The sequence below is a fragment of the Alnus glutinosa genome, chromosome 8 (assembly GCF_958979055.1).
Source record: "Alnus glutinosa chromosome 8, dhAlnGlut1.1, whole genome shotgun sequence".
Lineage (NCBI taxonomy): Eukaryota > Viridiplantae > Streptophyta > Magnoliopsida > Fagales > Betulaceae > Alnus > Alnus glutinosa.
Window position 1 is genome coordinate 14,476,044 of NC_084893.1, and position 22,770 is coordinate 14,498,813.

A 22,770-nucleotide genomic window follows, 5' to 3' on the forward strand; every position below is an offset into this window, starting at 1 on the left:
AAATCTAGGTTCTTGAAACAAGATTTCATTGGGTTTAGATCTTCTTGACTTGATTCTTGGCTTTCTTGGGTAGGTTTCAATTTGATTGTGGGTTCAAGGGAGTTCGATCCCATGGGTTCACATCACAGCTAGCCTGCATATGTTTTAAAGGTATCGAGCTTCAATGTGCATATAGTCTAACGTTGCCCAAGCTGGGAAATGCATGAGTAAAGTATAGCTAAGCAAGATGAATTAAGCTTCAATGTACTTAGATACGTGCATTGCCCAGTCTTGAAATGAACGAGTCTCTGTGTAGCTAAGCAAGATGCATTGAGCTTCAATGTACTTAGATACTACCTTGCCTGAGCCTGGAAATGCTAGTCTCTTTATATAATCAAGCAAGATGCCAATTGTTTTCTTGCTTAGACATACTTGTATATGCTGGAAGCTTCCCAAGTAGGAATGCTCGTGTCCATGTATATGGCTGAGCTACCAAGAATAAAAGTAATGTATGTATGTGATGTGAACCCCGTCAAGAATAACGAGACCCAACAACGAAAGGAAACCCAAGATCGTTCTATGAACAGATTCGAATGGAAGACCTCGACCCGTTGTTTATGACAAACAAGAACCTCGGTATAAGGAAGACACCACAAACGGTGGTGGAAACTCCATTTGATAAGTCGAAATTAACGCCACGGGAAATCCCGATAAGTTCGAGTAGTTCTTCAAAGAACCAAAGAGAATAAACCTCATAAGTTTTATGAATAATCAATGTCTGTCTTTTTCTTTTACAACCACATGCTTAAATAGGCTTTAGAAAAGACTAGCAAGCTCTTTATCCCTACGCAATCTCTTACGGTCCAAGCAATTATTTGGGGCAACAAACCCATTATGGAAAACTTAGAAATATCAAATCAAAATATACTTATATATCTAACTTGAACAAGGCATGAAATCGTTCTAAATATGGTACTCTTCATATTTCCATGCTGGTTCACCATCAATTATCTTTGTTCCAACATATTTCCATATCAGTCCACCATCAATTTATTCCGCATCAATTTGGTTTAGATTTCCTGCGATTGTTTTCTTGCCAATTCTTAGCCTTGACCGGATCCTTCTAGAACTTGAATCAAGGTGACAATTCTTTGTTGCCCACGTGGATCATGCTCAATGGGCCTCCATGAATTTGCTTGAGCCCATAACTCTTGGATGAGTCCGTTGAGCACATCCTTGAACTTCTTTGCTCGTGTTCTCGTAACCGGCCCAATTGGTACTTGAACGAGATCCTTTGAAGCGGTGCCTTGATCTCCATCATTCCCCTCCTCTTGAAAAGGATTTGCCCTCAAATCATCACCTACATCAAAAGGACTCAAATCAGTAACATTAAAAGTAGTACTTACATTGTACTCACCAGGTAAATCTAACTTGTAAGCGTTGTCATTGATACGCTCGAGGACTTGGAAAGGGCCATCTCCTCTTGTGAGCAATTTGGAACGTCTTTTCGCCTGCAATCTTTCTTTTCTCATATGCAGCCAAACCCAATCTCCGGGTTCAAAAACCAGGTTCCGACGTCCCTTGTTGGCTTGTGTGGCATATTGTTCCGTTCTTCGCTCAATGTTGAGTCTTGCTTTCTCATGAATCTGCTTCACAAAGTCAGCTTTCCTTTTGCCATCTAAATTAACGTGCTCCGTTAAAGGTAAAGGAGATAAATCCAATGGAGTTAAAGGATTAAACCCATACACAATTTCAAATGGCGAAAATTTGGTAGCAGAATGAACAGCTCTATTATATGCAAACTCAACATGTGGTAAACATTCTTCCCATGTTTTGATGTTCTTTCTAATGATTGCCCTCAATAGAGTAGACAAAGTTCTATTTACTACTTCAGTTTGACCATCAGTTTGTGGATGACAAGTAGTGGAAAACAATAGCTTGGTGCCTAGCTTACACCACAAAGTCTTCCAAAAATAGCTCAAGAACTTAGCATCTCTATCCGAAACAATTGTCCTAGGCATGCCATGTAATCTCACAATCTCTCTAAAGAACAAATCAGCAACATGCGAAGCGTCATCCGTTTTGTGACATGGAATAAAATGTACCATTTTAGAAAATCTATCCACGACCACAAAAATTGAATCTCTCCCACGTTTAGTCCTAGGCAATCCTAACACAAAATCCATTGAAATATCAATCCAAGGCTCACTAGGAATTGGTAAAGGAGTATACAAACCATTGGGCTGCACTTTGGATTTAGCTTGCCTACATGTGACACATCTACCACAAATCCGTTCGACATCTCGTTTCATGTGAGGCCAATAGAAGTGTTCCTACAAAATAGCCAAAGTCTTTGCAACTCCAAAATGTCCCATTAATTCCCCACCATGTGATTCCTACACTAATAACTCCCTCATTGAACAATTAGGCACGCATAGCTTATTTTCTCGAAATAGGAATCCATCAAGCCTAAAGAACTTACCAGAGACGATTTTCTCACGAGCTCTATATTCCACACAAAATTCGTGGTCTTCAGCATATAATTCTTTAATGTGTTCAAAACCAAGCAATTTTGCATCAAGTGTGGAGAGTAAGGCATACCTGCGAGAAAGTGCATCGGAGACTACATTCTCCTTACCTTGCTTGTATCGAATGACGTATGGAAACGTCTCTATGAACTCCACCCATCGCGCATGCCTTTTGTTTAGCTTGTGTTGGCCCTTCAAGTGTTTCAAGGACTCATGATTGGTGTGAATCACGAACTCCTTAGGCCATAGATAGTGCTGCCACGTCTCTAAAGCCCGAACCAATGCATACAACTCCTTGTCATAAGTTGGGTAGTTTAAGGCTGTCCCGTTGAGTTTCTCGCTGAAGTAAGCGATTGGTCGTCCTTCTTGCATAAGAACGGCGCCTATACCAATACCTGAAGCATCACATTCAATTTCAAACGTTTTAGAAAAGTTAGGTAAAGACAACAAAGGTGCGTTAGTCAGCTTCTCTTTGATTAATTGAAATGCTTTCTCTTGTTCTTCTCCCCACCGAAATCCAACGTTCTTCTTGATCACTTCGGTAAGCGGTGCAGCTAAGCTACTGAAGTCCTTCACGAACCGCTGGTAGAAACTAGCAAGTCCAAGAAAACCAAGAACATTACCTACACTTGTGGGGCTCGGCCAATCTTGGATTGCTCGTACCTTCTCCTCATCAACCTGTATACCTTGTGCACTAACAACAAATCCCAAAAATACAAGCTTATCGGTGTAAAAAGTGCACTTCTTTAAATTAGCAAACAACTTTTCTTTCCTTAGCACATCTAAAACGGATTTCAAATGTACTACATGATCGTCTATGTTTTTGCTATAAATGAGCATATCATCAAAATAGACAACAACAAATCTGCCTATAAATGCACGCAAAACATGGTTCATAAGTCTCATAAAGGTGCTCGGAGCATTAGTCAAACCAAAAGGCATAACTAACCATTCATACAAACCATATTTTGTTTTAAAGGCGGTTTTCCATTCATCTCCTTCTTTCATCCTAATTTGATGATAACCACTTTTTAAATCAATCTTAGAAAATATGCAAGAACCATGCAGCTCATCTAACATATCATCTAAGTGTGGGATAGGATGATGATACTTTACCGTTATGTTGTTGATGGCTCGGCAATCAACGCACATTCTCCATGTCCCATCCTTCTTAGGTACAAGTAAGACCAGAACCGCACATGGGCTCATGCTCTCCCTCACGTGCCCTTTCTCCAACAATTCACTTACCTGCCGTTGAAGCTCCTTTGTCTCCCTAGGATTGCTCCTATAAGCTGGTCGGTTTGGGATGGTTGCACCGGGAACAAAATCAATTTGATGTTCAATCCCTCGGATTGGAGGTAACCCATGTGATATTTCCTTGGGGAAGACATCCTCATACTCCTGCAAAAGAGAAACAATAGAACTAGGCAAAGCAAGGTCAAGTTCGTTAGTGCTTAAAAGTGCCTCTTTGTACAAAAGTACAATCATCGATTGTTTTGAAAACATTGCCCGCTTGATCTCACTCACTTTTGCATAAAAATTCTTTTGTTTTCTCTCAACGGCCAAACTTTGATTTTCTTTTTCTCTATCATTTTTCTCGGCCTCTCTGTTTTTCACTCCTTTTCCTTTGCTCACTCTCTTTCTTTTGTTCACTCTCCTATTGTAATCTCACTTGATCCTCGTATACTTGCTGCGGTGTCAATGGTACAAGAGTGATTGATCGTTGATTAAGTACAAAAGAGTACTTGTTCGTAAAGCCATCATGCTTCACTTGCTTATCGAACTGCCATGGACGCCCTAGCAATAAGTGAGCCTGCATCGGTACAACATCACACAACACTTCATCTTCATATTTACTGATTCGAAATGCAACTAACACTTGCTTGTTCACTCTTATCTCACCACTATCATTTAGTCATTGCAACTTGTACGGTCTAGGATGCTTTATCATGGGTAATCCCAATTTCTCCACCATAATTGTGCTTGCAACATTAGTACAACTACCACCATCAATAATCACACTACATACCTTGTTTTTAACGTAGCACCTAGTGTGAAAGATGTTCTCCCGCTGTACTTCATCAACTACTTTTGCTTGCAAGCTCAATGCTCTCCTCGCCACCAATGTCAATGCGTCAGGGGCTAAATACTCCTCATCGGAAACATCCTCCAATGCCAGCATGTTGTCGGTGTCGGAATCTTCATTATCAGTCACAATTTCTCTCCATTGGCTTGCAACACCATGGCTTGCTTGTTTGGACATTGACTTGCTATGTGGCCCCTGCCTTGACATCTAAAACATTTAATATCACGATTCCCAGAGGTTGAGGCTTCGGTTTTACCTTGAGGAACGTTGCTGGTGGTCGCGGACTTGGGCTCGGGTTTGGGCGTTTGTGACTTGTCCAGCGGCTTGGCATGACTCGATTTCCAAGAGGTAGAACTAGAGTTATGGCCTGCACGTGTCCCACTCCCTCTTTTGAGTTGTTGTTCCACTTTGATAGCCATATGCACCATATCTTCCAATTCCACATAATGCTGCATCTCTACCTTATCATGGATCTCCCAGTTTAAGCCAAGTAAAAATCTAGCCATTGTAGCCTCCCGATCCTCCTCTACATTAGCACGGATCATAGCAATCTCCATCTCCTTGTAGTAGTCCTCTACGCTTCGACTCCCTTGTCTAAGACCTTGTAGCAAAAGTACAACTCTCGGTAGTAGTAACTTGGAACGAACCGCTTTCTCATTACTACTTTCATCTCCTCCTATGTGTCTATTGGGCGTTATCTATTCTGCCTCCTGTTTATCACAAGTTGATCCCACCAAGTAATAGCATATTCAGAAAATTCAATCACGGATAATTTTACCTTCTTTGTCTCGGAGTAGTTGTGGCAATCAAACACGAATTCCATCTTCTTCTCCCACTCAGATATGCCTCAGGATCAGATCTACCTTGAAAGGACGGAATCTTCATCTTAATACCACCCAAGTTGTTATCTTCACGATTCCTAGCTTCTTTAAATCTTCCTCCAGGTCTCCTATTGTTAACAATGGAACCATCTTCTTCTTCATCAAAACCAGACCCATAACGCTCTTCATCCTCCTCCCTCGGTGGAACTCTTTCCCTTCTACGAAAATTACGACCGTTTTGTGGTTGCTCCTCACGTCTATTCTCCATCTGATCTATCCGTTCGTGAACCTGCTCCATCTCCATCTTCATCACATGCCTCATCTCACTCATCATGGCCTCCATAAACATTTTCGGATCAACCAATTTTGCATCATCTTCGGCAATACTCTTACCACTATCGTGAGACATGATTGTTGCAAAACAAAGGTTAGAAAAAAAAAAGAACCTCACGAATCACTCCCTTACGTGTTTACACTCATGATGGTGGATCACTCTCCACTCGTGTTTCACTCAAAATAATATGGCTTTTACCCTCTGATGTTCTCACCACTCTTGTCTTTTTCCACTCGATAATTCTCTCTTAGTTCTTTTGAAACTAAACAAACAACTCAAAATTTCCAGCAACAATTCACCCAGAACTACTCAAGGAATTTCAGATTTGAACACAAGGAATATGGAAATTTTCAGATTAGAAATAGAAGGAATATGACAGTTTGGAATTTTGGAAGCACAGAATAGTGAATTTTTTTTTTTTTGTCCGGAACTTTTTTTTTTTTTTTGTTTTTTTTTTGTTTTTTCTAGTCAAAAGCAGCAATAATAATTGTAATTGCCAAAAACGATTGATCAGATTTCAACAAGGACATGAAACTATACAAAGGACAATTGAAAGCGACGTGTAAATCAAATCTGGAAATTGTAGATATGGAAAGAAAATTCCAAATCTTGAAATTATTGATCAGATTTCAACAAGGACATGGATGATATGAACTCCACCAACAAATGTGATGAAACCCGATAGCAATGATGTTTTGAAACCCCAAGATCGTGTAGACAAGAATTGTTGAGGCTTGACCCGTCACCTAACTAGATGAGAAACCAAGACTACGAAGGATTGAAACGCCACACCAAGAATCTGAATCTCTTCAAGAATCAAGGTGATAAGTTTGGTTGTTTGAACGCCACAAGATTAACTTGATAAGCTCAAAAAGTTCTTTCAAGAACAAAGAGGAACACAAGACCTCACAATAATAATTTTCTGAAAACAAAATTCTACATCCCTTACAAAATTCGTTATGCCCATATATATACTTGGAACAACCCTCCAAGAATAGGAAAAGTCTTAATTATAGCTTTAAAAGCAACACAAGTGCCAACATAAACAAGTCCCAATATTTTTAGGTCTCTTTGGACATCTAGAGGCAACCAAAATAACTAAATGACTAAATTCATAACCAGCCAAGACCAAGTTCATTCCCCTATTTAATATCCTTGAAACTCAACGAGTTCACACCCTTTAATGGTCAAACCAAGCTGGTCACGTTTTTGCATGCTAATTATCCTCTTCAACTGCTTTGATGACATGGACTAAGCCTTGATTATTATTTGAGCCCATCTTGGTCTTTTTAGAATCAGCCCAATTCTCTTGGATTAGCCCATTTAGTGCTTCCTTGAAACGTTTGGCTCTAAGTCTTGTAATTGGGCCACTAGGAAGTGACAAAGGGTCTTGCACAACTTCAGCCCCATTCCCATGTGTATGATCAGCATGTCCAGCTCCTTGGTTTCCATCATTCTCCCCCTCTTGAGAAGGATTTGTCCTCAAATCATCACCTACATCAAATGGAGACAAATCAGCAACATTAAAGCTTGCACTAACACCATACTCACTCGGTAAGTCAAGCTTGTAGGCATTATCATTGATGCGCTCCACTACTTGGAATGGTCCGTCACCCCGAGGTAGGAGTTTTGAACGCCGTTTCTCTGGAAAACGTTCCTTCCTTAAGTGTAACCAAACCCAATCTCCTGGTTCAAATACTACCTTCTTGCGTCCCTTGTTAGCTTGATGGACATATTGTTGAGTCCTCCTTTCAATGTTCAGCCGTGCCTTTTCATGAATCATCTTTACAAATTCTGCCTTCTTTTTGCCATCTAAGTTCACACGTTCACTCAAAGGTAAAGGAGTTAAATCCAAAGGTGACAATGGGTTAAAGCCATAAACAATTTCAAATGGTGAAAACTTAGTTGCAGAATGTATACTTCTATTGTAAGCAAATTCAACATGTGGCAAACAATCTTCCCATGTTTTCAAATTCTTTTTAATGATAGCACGCAACAAAGAAGACAAAGTTCTATTTACTACTTCAGTTTGACCATCCGTTTGTGGATGACAAGCAGTAGAAAACAACAATTTGGTTCCCAACTTTCCCCACAAAGTCTTCCAAAAGTAACTCAAAAACTTTGCATCCCTATCAGAAACAATGGTCCTAGGCATGCCATGTAACTTAACAATTTCTTTGAAGAACAAATCAGCTATATGTGATGCATCATCAGTTTTATGACAAGCAATGAAGTGTGCCATCTTGGAAAATCTTTCTACCACCACAAAAATTGAATCTCTCCCCCTCTTAGTCCTAGGTAAACCTAAAACAAAATCCATAGAAATATCAGTCCAAGGTTCACTAGGTATTGGCAAAGGGGTGTACAAACCATGGGGTTTCAACTTAGACTTAGCATGTTTACACGTGATACACTTCTCACAGATTCTTTCCACATCACGTTTCATATGAGGCCAAAAAAAATGATCATGCAAAATTCCTAAAGTCTTAGCTACACCAAAATGACCCATCAAACCACCACCATGAGCTTCTCTCACAAGCAATTCACGCAAAGAACACATAGGCACAAACAGTTTATTTTCCCGAAACAAAAATCCATCTTGCCTATAAAACTTATCAAACGCCACTTTTTCACATGCATTGAACACATCAGCAAAATCAGAATCTTGTGCATACAAATCCTTAATATATTCAAAGCCAAGCAATTTTGTATCTAAAATGGAAAGTAAAGCATACCTTTGGGACAATGCATCAGCCACCACATTTTCCTTACCTTGCTTGTATCTGATCACATAAGGAAATGTTTCAATGAATTCCACCCACTTGGCATGGCGTTTGTTCAACCTTTGCTGTCCTTTCAAATGCTTCAAAGATTCATGATCTGTGTGAATCACAAATTCCTTTGGCCATAGATAGTGCTGCCAATTTTCCAAAGCCCTTACCAAGGCATACATTTCCTTATCATAAGTGGGGTAATTTAGGGCTGCCCCACTCAACTTTTCACTGAAATAAGCAACTGGATGACCACCTTGCATCAAAACAGCTCCAATACCTATTCCTGAAGCATCACACTCAATTTCAAAAGTTTTAGCAAAGTTAGGTAAAACAAGCAAAGGTGCATTAGTTAACTTTTCTTTGATCAGATTAAATGCATTTTCTTGTTCTTTTCCCCACTTAAACGGCACATTTTTCTTGATGACTTCAGTAAGAGGGGCGGCTAAGCTACTAAAATCACGCACAAACCGTCTATAGAAGCTAGCTAAGCCGTGGAAACTCCTCACTTGGCTGATTGTTGTAGGCGTTGGCCACTCTTGGATTGCCTTCACCTTTTCCTCGTCCACCCCAATTCCTCTCTTACTAACAACAAAACCAAGAAACACAAGCTTATCCGTGCAAAAGGTGCACTTCTTGAGATTAGCAAACAACTTTTCTTTCCTCAAGATTTCCAAAACAGATTTTAAATGCATCACATGTTCTTCCAAGTTTTTGCTATAAATTAGGATATCATCAAAATACACAACTACAAATCTGCCAATAAATGCACGCAAAACATGGTTCATCAAACGCATAAATGTGCTTGGCGCATTAGTTAAGCCGAAAGGCATCACTAACCATTCATACAAACCATATTTAGTTTTAAAAGCAGTTTTCCATTCATCACCTTCCTTCATCCTAATTTGATGATATCCACTCTTAAGATCAATTTTTGTAAAGACACAAGAACCATGCAATTCATCCAGCATATCATCTAACCTAGGAATAGGATGACGATACTTTACCGTTATGTTGTTGATGGCCCGGCAGTCAACACACATTCTCCATGTTCCATCCTTCTTAGGAACTAATAGCACCGGGACCGCACAAGGACTCATGCTTTCACGCACATACCCCTTCTCCAATAATTCACCTACTTGCCTCTGAAGTTCCTTGGTCTCCTCAGGATTGCTCCTATAAGCAGGTCGGTTAGGAATTGATGCACTGGGTATGAAATCAATTTGATGTTCAATCCCTCGGATTGGAGGTAAGCCACTAGGTACCTCTTCGGGAAAGACATCTTCAAACTTCTGCAAAAGAGAAACAATATTGCTCGGCAAAGTACCGACGAGATCATTAGTACATAAAAGAGCCTCCTTGTACATGAGTACAATAAGGGGCTGGTGTGAAAATAATGCTCTCTTGATCTCACTTTTTTTTGCAATGTAACTGAATTTTTCCTCTCTTGCTCTCACTATGGCCGAAATCCTCTCTCTTTCTTTTTCACTCTGATCAATGTTTTTCTCTCTTTCTTTTTTTTTCAACTCTTTTTTTCCACTTTCGGCCTTCCTTTCTTTTTCTTTTTTCTTTTCATTTGATCTTTGTAACTTTAGTTGGTCCTCCATGACCTGTTTTGGAGTTAATGGCACAAGAGTAATGGGTTGCCTTTTAAGAGTGAAAGAATACCTATTTGTGAATCCATCATGCGTAACCCTCCGATCATATTGCCATGGTCTTCCCAACAATAAATGGCATGCATGCATAGGAACCACATCACAAAGCACCTCGTCCTCATATTTGCCAATGGATAATGCCACCAACACTTGCCTTGTCACCTTGATTTCGCCACATTCATTCAGCCACTGAAGCCGGTAAGGGTGAGGATGTTTCAAGGTGGTTAAGGCCAATTTCTCACCAAATAAGTGCTGGCTACGTTTGTGCAACTCCCACCATCAATAATGACGCTGCAAACTTTGTTATTTACAAAGCACCGAGTATGAAACAAGTTTTCCCTTTGGTTACTTTCTTCCTCCTTAACTTGCACATTGAGAACTCGCCTTGCTACCAATAAATCTCCAACCACAGCATTTTGCTCATCATCGGCATCCTCCAAAGGTGGCATGTCATCATCATCTACTTCTTCCTCATTCTCCGACTCAAGCTCTCCTTGGGCGTTTATCACCATCACCCTTTTGTTTACACACTGGCTGGCTATGTGTCCCCGCCCCTGACATTTAAAACACTTAATATCACGTGTTTTAGAAATAGAAGCCTCGGTGTTACCTGAAGTAGTGGTGGTTGTTGGTTTGGCATTCTTAGAGGGTTCAAATTTTTGCTTATTTTGAAGCTGCTCGTCCCTTTTTGGAGCTGTCTTCCATGGGCTGGTGGTAGCCATAGGTTGTCCCCTCCTAGCCAATCCCTTTCGTTTGAATTGTTCCTCCACTTTTATGGCTTGATGCACCATATCTGTTAACTCAACATAGTGCTGCAACTCGACTATATCTGCAATCTCACGATTTAAACCGTGCAAAAACCTAGCCATGGTGGCTTCTCGGTCCTCTTCTACATTAGCCCGGATCATTGCTACCACCATCTCCTTGTAATACTCATCCACACTCTTGGAACCTTGAGTTAACCTCTGCAACTTTTGATACAATCCCCTATAATAATGGTTGGGTACAAAACGCCTCCTCATAAGAATTTTCATCTCCTCCCATTCTGATACCAAAATGATATGAACTCCACCAACAAATGTGATGAAACCCGATAGCAATGATGGTTTGAAACCCCAAGATCGTGTAGACAAGAATTGTTGAGGCTTGACCCGTCACCTAACTAGATGAGAAACCAAGACTACGAAGGATTGAAACGCCACACCAAGAATCTGAATCTCTTCAAGAATCAAGGTGATAAGTTTGGTTGTTTGAACGCCACAAGATTAACTTGATAAGCTCAAAAAGTTCTTTCAAGAACAAAGAGGAACACAAGACCTCACAATAATAATTTTCTGAAAACAAAATTCTATATCCCTTACAAAATTCGTTATGCCCATATATATACTTGGAACAACCCTCCAAGAATAGGAAAAGTCTTAATTATAGCTTTAAAAGCAACACAAGTGCCAACATAAACAAGTCCCAATATTTTTAGGTCTCTTTGGACTTCTAGAGGCAACCAAAATAACTAAATGACTAAATTCATAACCAGCCAAGACCAAGTTCATTCCCCTATTTAATATCCTTGAAACTCAACGAGTTCACACCCTTTAATGGTCAAACCAAGCTGGTCACGTTTTTGCATGCTAATTATCCTCTTCAACTGCTTTGATGACATGGACTAAGCCTTGATTATTATTTGAGCCCATCTTGGTCTTTTTAGAATCAGCCCAATTCTCTTGGATTAGCCCATTTAATGCTTCCTTGAAACGTTTGGCTCTAAGTCTTGTAATTGGGCCACTAGGAAGTGACAAAGGGTCTTGCACAACTTCAGCCCCATTCCCATGTGTATGATCAGCATGTCCAGCTCCTTGGTTTCCATCAATGGAAATAGACAAAAGGACAATTGATAACGGCATGTAATTCAAAGATGGAAGTTGCATATATGGAAAGAAAATCCAAATCTTGAAATTATTGATCTGAAAATTAAAGCAAAGATTCGCGTAATCAATTAAGAATGGAATTCAAATCTGAAAATTTCAAATCTGAAAAATTAAAGCAAAGATTCGCGTAATCAATTAAGAATGGAATTCAAATCTGAAAATTTTAGATCTGAAAAATTAAAGCAAAGATTCGCGAAAATCACAAATCTGAATTTTGACACGATTTTTTTTTTTTTTTTTGATGATCAGCAACTAGCTTTTAAGAATAATGAAATAAAATTTCAAAATAGTGATGTGAAGGGATATGCAAACCTGAACTAGAAACCGTGCTCTGATACCAAATGATGTGAACCCCGTCAAGAATAACGAGACACAACAACGAAAGGGAACCCAAGATCGTTCTATGAACAGATTCGAATGGAAGACCTCGACCTGTTGTTTATGATAAACAAGAACCTCGGTATAAGGAAGACGCCACAAACGGTTGTGGAAACTCCGTTTGATAAGTCGAGATGAACACCACGGAAATCCCGATAAGTTCGAGTAGTTCTTCAAAGAACCAAAGAGAATAAACCTCATAAGTTTTATGAATAATCAATGTCTGTCTTTTTCTTTTATAACCACTTGCTTAAATAGGCTCTACAAAAGACTAGCAAGCTCTTTATCCCTACGCAATCTCTTGCGGTCCAAGCAATTATTTGGGCAAAAAACCCGTTATGGAAAACTTAGAAATATCAAATCAAAATATACTTATATATCTAACTTGAATAAGGCATGAAATCGTTCTAAATATGGTACTCTTCATATTTCCATGCCGGTTCACCATCAATTATCTTTGTGGTCCAACATATTTCCATGTCAGTCCACCATCAATTTATTCCGCATCAATTTGGTTTAGATTTCCTGTGATTGTTTTCTTGCTAATTCTTAGCCTTGACCGGATCCTTCTAAAACTTGAATCAAGGTGACAATTCTTTGTTGCCCACGTGGATCATGCTCCATGGGCCTCCACGAATTTGCTTGAGCCCATAACTCTTGGATGAGTCCGTTGAGCACATCCTTGAACTTCTTTGCTCGTGCTCTCGTAACCGGCCCAATTGGTACTTGAACAAGATCCTTCGAAGCGGTGCCTTGATCTCCATCAGTATGCAACTCCAAGCGGTAGATTGGAATGCTTATGTATTTCACATCTACATAGTATGTTTTCATGTGTTTCTGAAATATCTGTGTTCAGTTTATCAGCTACGATATGTTTTCAAGGAAATGATTTTCATAGCTAAAAATGGTAGCTGTTATTGTAACTGAATGATACTTTAAAGGTCGATTCTATGAGAAAACTTAGTAAGTTTTATACCACTGAGACCTTAGTTTATATTGTTGTAACGCCCCGAATTTGAGCTAGCAAATTCGTAAGCAGAAACCTCCAGTTTCCACGTGACATTACTACATCAGAGATAAACTCTCGTAGCAGAATATATTTTTTTTCTAAAGTCTTAGAGCTTGTTTGGCAAATGGTTGTAATTGTAGAATATTTGTTTGAATAGTAGTAAAAAGTGATTGATGTGATATAAAGTATAAAAAAATTTGGAATTGTTTTATAGAAAAGTAAAAAAGTTTTGTTTTGTAGTAGATTTTTTTTATTTGGATAATAAAAAAAAATTATTAATGTGATATAAAAAGTGAAAAAAAGAAAGAATGTTTTTTATTTAACTTTTTTGGGAGAGGTGAAAAAAATAGAGGGGGAGTGAGAATTGTTTGCCATATGCACACTAGGTGCATTAAAATTAGTGCCACAGACGGCACATAAGCATATAACATAAAACATGCCAAACATAACATCGTTATAAATATTTACATGCCATAAAATATAACACACATAAATACAACTAGCTATTTCTAAACTAGCACATAATAGTTTGATAATGGTTTCAAAAACCATCAAAATTGGCATATGGGTCCATGCCTTCATCCTCCTGATTTGCATCGGTAACTATGCAGTCATTTCCTTCCACTTGCTACTACATCAGCTTGTTAATGGTTATCTTCTCAGCCATTTTATGAATTGGGCACAACATGAAATGCATGAACAAACACCCGTGCAATGAACACACACCACACAATCCTAATGAAACGTAGAATCACCCTCAGTAAGTACATCCATACTTACACTATTCTCCGTGTAGTTCCTTAGACTTCTTTTGTGCATATAAATCCATCCACACAATGGATTTGATGACGAGGCTATATAACCAATACCACCAAATATGAACTTGAAGGTTTTAAAATATATCATAAGGACATAAGAGTAAATACTATCAACTCATGAAAGTCATGGGGACAATGAAATGTAAAGAAAATATAAATACGAGTAATTCATGAAAGTTATGAGGACAATGAAATGTAAAAGAAAATATAAATACGATGAACTCATGAAAGTCATAAGATCAGTCATGAGAATGATAAAATGTAAAAGCAGTTTATATTACTTGTTAATTTAATTCTTTTACCTCTTAAGCTTATTGGGTCTTTAAACAACTCATAAAAACAAGTAATGAAATTTTGATGCCAAGTTGTTCATAAGATATTCCTTTGAAAGTTTCACGTTCAAACTATATCTTTTGAGTTTTCGGACTCGATATAGTGGAAGTGAATTAAACGTTTTCTTAGGAATATCCAAGAAGTCACTCTATGCATCAAGATCACTTACCAAGTTGATTTGGAGAGAAAAACCTTCAAGAACACTAAAGGGAGAGAAAAAGGCAGAGAAAACCAAAGTAAAGGCTTTCATGAAAGTTGTCTATGATTTGTGTGGAAAAACAAAGACCCTTGCATGCTTAGTTATAGAAGACAAGTAGGGGCATAAGGTGAAAAATGTAATAAAAGTATTAACTTATTGGATAATTTCTTGCAAACTAGTCCTTACTTTATCATCTATTTGAATTTTAGGATTTTCGTCTAAATGGAGGGCAGCTTACTTTGACCTACATTTCGATGGTCAAACCGACTCCGATTGACATGAAATTTTGAGGGTAGTTAGAAGACTTCAAGACAAACACTTTCTCTTTTTGGTTTGACTCATTTTGAGTTCATTTTGACTCAATTCCGGTCAAGTCAAAGTTTCTGTCTATTAAGCCAAAATATCTTTAAACTACTTTCTGCGTTCACACTTGCTTTACTGATTTTTCTTTCTTTTCATGATTACTCTTGTGATATTATTGAGATCTTTTATTCCTTCATCATTACTCTTAACTTTTACAGAAAAATGTTCTAGAACACCATGGTGATATTTTTCTATGATATTTTTTGTTTAATTTGACAGTTGGGTCATTTAAGCTTGGGTCAAAAAGTTAACTGCTGGACTTTTTTACTAACTTTTTCCATATGATAGATCTTTCTTTTGTGAGTACAATGGTCTTTGAATCAACTACATCTGAGTTCGTTTGACCTATTTTCGGTTAAGTCAAAGTTTAAAGCTTAAATGTTACTTTCTTGTCTTAAAGGTTTTAAGGTTTGATCTATAAGTTTTCAAAACAACTTTAGGTTTGCTTATAAAAACCTATGGATATTGTCTCCTCAACAATATCAATGATTTCTTAAGAGATTGAATTTGCTTAGCGTTACAATTGTTGAGGTGGTGAACTCATACTTTCACCTATACGAATGTGATTAACACCACAACTATAAAGATGAGGTTCCTTTGGCAGTTGTAATGTGATGGACCATGGGTTGTCAATCTTTTGTACATTTTGTATATGGCTTGTGACACTTGTGTCATTCATTATTTTGTAAAGCCATTCTTTTGTGATGTAATTAATGTTATGTCGAAGCCTTAAACAAATAGACTTATGTATGGCTCATTTATTGTATTTGACAGTTTTATGTTAGTGTACTGCTAAAAAAGGGATGCCGTATTTATCCAGAGTTTATTTCTCAACTATGGAAAAGCCTTAATATGACTAGTTTTTGTGCCTCAAGCATCAAGAAGGCAATTTTCGGACTCCGGGAAGATTCTGTGTGCGCAATATAGTATGTGTGTGTGTGTGTAAGTGCGAGGTCGAATCTACAAAGAATTGTGTTGCGAAAATTCATTTCTAGTCAAACTTATCTATTTTAACCTAGTTCCAATTTTTTGAGATTTTGGGGTAAAAAATAATAAACTAAAAATAAAACAGTATAAGAACAATTAATAAAAAGTACTACGGTTTTAGAACCCACATCGCCAAATCAAAGCACATATTCTCATGCATGTTCTAATTTTCATAAAATTACCTTTTCAAAGATTCAATAAATCCATTATTTCTACAAAAATCACAATGAATATCCAATTTAATTCAAAACGATACAATCTATCCGTTTGATTAACAAATCACAATGGATATTCAAATTAAATCAAAAGATTCAATGTATCCTTTGGATGAAACACATTGAATATCCAACGTTTATACATATATTAATCAAAACAATCAATCAAAAGAATTTTAATCCTTTAATTAAAATTAAAATGAACATAAATTCGGATTATACGAACAAATCATGAAAATACAAAATGTAATCAATTGTAAGGCTTAATGAATTAGCCTCTCATGACTAAAAAGAAAATATTACTTTTTTATTAAAAACATAAAAATAAAAATAAAACTACTCTCCACCACTACATGCCTTGGTGGGAAAAGAAAATATAACATGAATTGCTACTCTCCACCACTACACGTTCACATTCTGCCCTCTAGTGTATGTACACGTTTAGCCCCTTAGGTCAGGCGCCTCACACCCCCCACGTCCCTCTAGAGGGAAATGTGTGTATATATATATATATATACACGCTAGAAAAACTGGCAACTCCATTCGTGTTTTAGGTTTAGAAAAACCTAACTTGCGCCGCCCCATGACCTTCTTTCCTTTTTTTTTTTTTTTTTTTTGCACGTCACTTGTTCTGTTCAGTAGTTCCCCACTTACACACTTAGGGCACTCTTAATGACTTATGTATTTTTCAATCTAAAATAGTTAATGAAAATCTATTTTATTTAGTTTGGCTAATGAGTTTTAAAATGTACTATACATCTGATTATCTATTTTTAACTCTATATTATTTTTTTTATTATTTTTCATTAATTTTTTTCATTATAGTATTTTTTTTTCCACGTGAGTCCCGCTTGATAACTCCACTACTTTACACACTTTCCCTTAGATCTATAAAGGAAGAAAAAAGAAAGAAAGAAGAAGAACATGAAGTGGTGGAAAAAAAAAAAAAAAAAAAAAAGAAAAAAAAAAGCTACGGTGCCTCCTCTAGGCGCCTTGGTCTCGGTGCCTCCAAGTGCGAAATAATGCTCTACTACAGTTCCTCCTCTACATGTCCATGATCATGTTTAATTTTTTTTTTCCAAGAAAAGAAATATACATGCGTGTGGTTCGGTGCTTAGCTGCCAGTTTTGGAAAAAAAATCTTTCCAATATGGCACTCGTGTCCTACAATGCACGCCCGACTTAGGCCAAACAAAAAGAAAGTTTCCCAAACTTGCGCCGCACATGTCTGCTCTACAAGAGGAATTTGGAAAGAAATCGTGCTGGCGCCTCTTCTATGTTCTCTCAAAAAGGACTAAAATAAATACTGAGCAGGTCCCTTGCGCCGCACGAATTGGTTTTGGTCAAGGCAAACATCAGCCATGGACCTTAATCCCCCACGGCCTCTATACATTTATGTGACCGGTTTTTCCGCTTCTTTGCAATTTTACTTAAAAACTAACATTTTTTCTCAAAGACCTGCAAAACACCAAAATTAACCGAAAATATTATAAAATAATAAAGATAAAGGTTTAACAAATGTAAATTAAGGGATCCAAATATACGATATTTGGCCTTCATCAGAAGGTATAAAGTAACAAACCCCGACCCGATGATTATAATTAAATCACAAACCAAATGCATAAAATTACAAACTGCAACCCAATGATTATAATTGAATCACAAACTAAGGTATAAAATTTGAACGCCACAAGCAAGAATCCTTAATAAGTTCAAAAGTTATCCAAAGAATCAATAGAAGAAAACAAACCTTACATTTTCGATTCAAGGATAGTTCATTACAATGAGTGCAGGCTATTTATAACATTTTCAGCCCTACAAGCCCACTATGAGGAAAAGGAAACTAATGTATTTTGAAAATAAGAAAATAGATAAAAATAATAATAATAATAAAAAAGTCTAAAAACATAGGAACCTAAAATTTAGATCTAATAATAGGCAAGTCAATCAGCCAATTAATTGTCTGAAATTAAAAAGTAATCAGAAACCATCTACTTCTAATTCCACGCCCAATCAAGCCATAATTAGCAATTAATCCACGCCATTTCTAAAGAAATCACAGCCATTAATTCACCCCCAATTAAGCAAGGTCAGCCCCATCAATAGCTTGGATTAAATTTATTACGCCATCATCTTCCTTTGAGCCAAGCTTGGAATGCCCTGTTTTAGAATCACCTCAAATCTATTGAATGCTAACCATTAAGTACTTTTTTGATCTTCTTGAATCTTGCTTTAATAATAGGCCCAACTGAAACATGTAATGGATCCTTTATTGGTGCATGTTGATTCTCATCACTAGATCATTGAAACGCATGAGGAATTGCATCAGTTTTCCAGAAACGATGTGTGGACTCTTGTTCCTAGACCTTCAGATCACAATGTCATTGGCACCAAGTGGATCTTCAAGAACAAGGCTCGCCTCGTTGCTTAGGGGTATACTCAGATTGAAGGGGTAGATTTTGATGAAACTTTTGCTCTAGTCGCTCGCTTAGAGTCCATCTGAATTCTGCTTTCCATTACTTGTCATCTTGGATTCAAGCTTTATCAGATGGATATTAAAAGTGCATTTCTGAATGGCATACTTCAGGAAGAGGTATATGTAGAACAACCAAAAGGGTTCCAAGATCCTTATCATCCTCAACATGTCTACAAGATGAAGAAAGCCATGTATGGCCTCAAGCAAGCTCCCCAGACATGTTACGAGCATCTGACTACTTACCTTCTAGCTAAAGGATTCACAAGAGGATAGGCTGGCAGGACTCTATTCATCAGGAATCAAGGTAATCATAAGCTCATTGCTCAAATTTATGTAGATGACCTCATATTTACAACAACTCTGGATTCCCAAGCCCATGATTTTTCTGAGGAGATGAAGCAGGATTTTGAGATGAGAATGATTGGTGAGTTGACCTATTTTCTGGGACTTCAAGTTAAGCAAACTCTTGAAGAGATCTTTATCTCTCAATCCAAGTATGCTACAGATCTGGTAAAGCGGTTTGGTCTAGATGGGAAGAGTCATGCTCGTACTCCCATGGGTACAAGTGTCAAGATCAATGTGCTGATCTTACAGGCAAACAAGTTTTTCTCTACCTTACAGCCAATCGAACAAATGTTGCCTTTAGTGTGCTTGATTTCAAGCAAATCCTAAGGAATCCCACCTCACTGCAGTCAAGCGCATCATCAGGTATGTTATTAACCATGGCATTTGGTATTCTAGAGAAACAAATCTTATGCTTGGAGGCAACTCTTATGTAGATTGGGCTAGCAATGCTAATGACAGAAAGAGTACATCTGGATGATGTTTTTATGTTGGGACTAATCCAGTGGCCTGGATGAGTAGGAAACAATCTTCTATTTCCCTCTCAACTGCTGAGGCCGAGTACATTGCTGCTGGAAGCTGTTGCACTTAGTTGATATGGTTTCACTCAAGACACCATGGCCATCCACTATGACAACACAAGTGCCATTAATATTTCCAAGAATCCGGTTCAGCATTCTCGTACCAAGCATATAGACATTAGACCGCACTTCATTCGTGTTCTTGTGGAATCCCAGGTAGTATCTCTTTCTTTTATACCCACCGACTCTCAATTGGCTAACATTCTTACCAAACCTCTCGATGGGAGCAGGTTTGAGTCTCTTAGAAAAGCCATTGTTATTTGTAACATGTCCTAGACATGTCTCTCTTCATGCTAGGATTAGACTTTAGTGTGTTCTTTAGTCTTTTCCTCTGGAAGCATGATTTGTTTTTGTAATAAAAAAAAAAAATTAGGGGAAAAGATGCAGGTTGTTCTTTTTAAGTCTTTTAGCTATATTTGATATCTCAGTTCTTTGTGCTTTAATAGAATATGATTACATATGCTTGAGATCCTAAGTTTGATATTTGTGACCATCAAGAATAAGTATCCCTAACCAAGGATCGACGACTTGTTCGATCAACTCAAGGACGCTTCGGTATTCTCAAAGATTGACCTTCTTTCGGGATACCATCAGTTAATGGTGTGAGAAGAAGACGATCCGAAGACTGGGATCCAAACTCAGTATGGCCACTATGAGTCTTGGTTATGCCATTCAGATTGACAAATGCACCGTTAGTGTTCAGGGATTTGATGAATCGGCTATTCCACGAATACTTGGATTCTTTTGTGGTGGTTTTCATAGATGACATATTAATCTATTCGGTTAATCATGTTGAACACGAAGAACACTTGAAGACTGTGATGGAGAAGCTAAGGAAGAAAAAGTTATTTGCCAAGCTCAAGAAATGTGAGTTCTGGCTTGAAGAAGTGTCCTTCTTGGGTCATGTTGTGCACAAGAATGGACTTGCAGTCGATCCAATAAAGGTAAAAGCTATGGCTGAGCGGGAACAACCTACAAGCGTTCGGGAGATCCGAAGCTTCTTGGGCCTAGCAGGTTATTACAGGAGATTCATAGAGGAATTCTCATTGTCAAGGCCACTCACTGCCCTCACAAGGAAGAATGCCCCCTATGTGTGGAGCGAGGAATGTGAAGAGAACTTCCAAGAGCTAAAGCACAGACTTGTAACTGCATCGATATTGATACTACACATGGAATCTGATAAGTCATGAAATATTCTATTCAAGACCCCTTTAATTACATTTGTTATACCTAGTTTGTGTTGTAAATATAATATTTTGTTGTAGTTTTGTGTTTTGTCTCATTTTCAGGTCTTAATTGAAATCTAATTCAAAACACCTGAATTAGACCTGAAAATACATCAAGGGCATTTTAGTCATTTTCAGAGTTCGAGATTGCTCCTGCCAATTGAAGAATCGGCTAAGGAAAATCGATCGATCGAAGTTCATCAGTCGAATTAAAATCGATCAAGCGAGATGTGATCGAACGAACCAGGACAACCTCGACTACGATCAAGCGAAATGCGATCGATCGACATTATAATCGATCGATCGACTTTTGTGTCTTCCAGAAGTGATGGAGATCAAGGCACCGCTTTGGAGGATCTCGTTCAAGTACCAATTGGGCCGGTTACGAGAGCACGAGCAAATAAGTTCAAGGATGTGCTCAACGGACTCATCCAAGAGTTATGGGCTCAAGCAAATTCGGGGAGGCCCATTGAGCATGATCCACGTGGGCAACAAAGAATTGTCACCTTGATTCAAGTTCTAGAAGGATCCGGTCAAGGCTAAGAACTGCTGAGATTGTTCGTTAATTTAGAAGGATCGGATTGCAAGACTTATTTTCTTTACCTACCTAAGATCTTTATTTATTTTCTTTCCTTGCTAGGAATTGATTTGGACTTTATTTTCTTTCCTTGCTAGGAATTGATTTGTTTACTTATTAGGATTAGAACTACTTTCTCCGTAAGTAATTTTCTTGTATAAATAGGTGTACCTACTATGTAATCGAGGAGAGATTGAATATTCATAAAACTTGTGAGATTTATTCTCTTTGGTTCTTTGAAGAACTACTCAAACTTATCGGGATTTTCCGTGGCGTTCATATCGACTTATCAAACGGACTTCCACCACCGTTTGTGGCGTCTTCCTTATACCAAGGTTTTGTTTATCATAAACAACGGGTCGAGGTCTTCCATTCGAATCTGTCCTTAGAAACGGTCTTGGGTTCCCTTTCGTTGTTGGGTCTCGTTATTCTTGACGGGGTTCACATCATTTGGTATCAGAGCTCAGTTTCTAGTTCAGGTTTGCATATCCCTTCACATCACTATTTTGAAATTTTATTTCATTATTCTTAAAAGCCAGTTGCTAATCATCAAAAAAAAAAAAAAAATCGTGTCAAAATTCAGATTTGTGATTTTCGCGAATCTTTGCTTTAATTTTTCAGATTTGAATTCCATTCTTAATTGATTACGCGAATCTTTGCTTTAATTTTTCAGATTTGAAATTTTCAGATTTGAATTCCATTCTTAATTGATTACGCGAATCTTTACATGTCGCTTTCAATTGTCCTTTGTATAGTTTCATGTGCTTGTTGAAATCTGATCAATCGTTTTTGGCAATTACAATTATTATTGCTGCTTGTGACTAGAAAAAAAAAAAAAAAAAAAAAATTCATTATTCTGTGCTTCCAAAATTCCAAACTGTCATATTCCTTCTATTTCTAATCTGAAAATTTCCATATTCCTTGTTTTCAAATCTGAAATTCCTTGAGTAGTTCTGGGTGAATTGTTGCTGGAAATTTTGAGTTGTTTGTTTAGTTTCAAAAGAACTAAGAGAGAATTATCGAGTGGAAAAAGGCAAGAGTGGTGAGAACATCAGAGGGTAAAAGCCATATTATTTTGAGTGAAACACGAGTGGAGAGTGATCCACCTTCTTGAGTGTAAACACGTAAGGGAGTGATTCGTGAGGATCTTTTTTTTCTTTCTAACCTT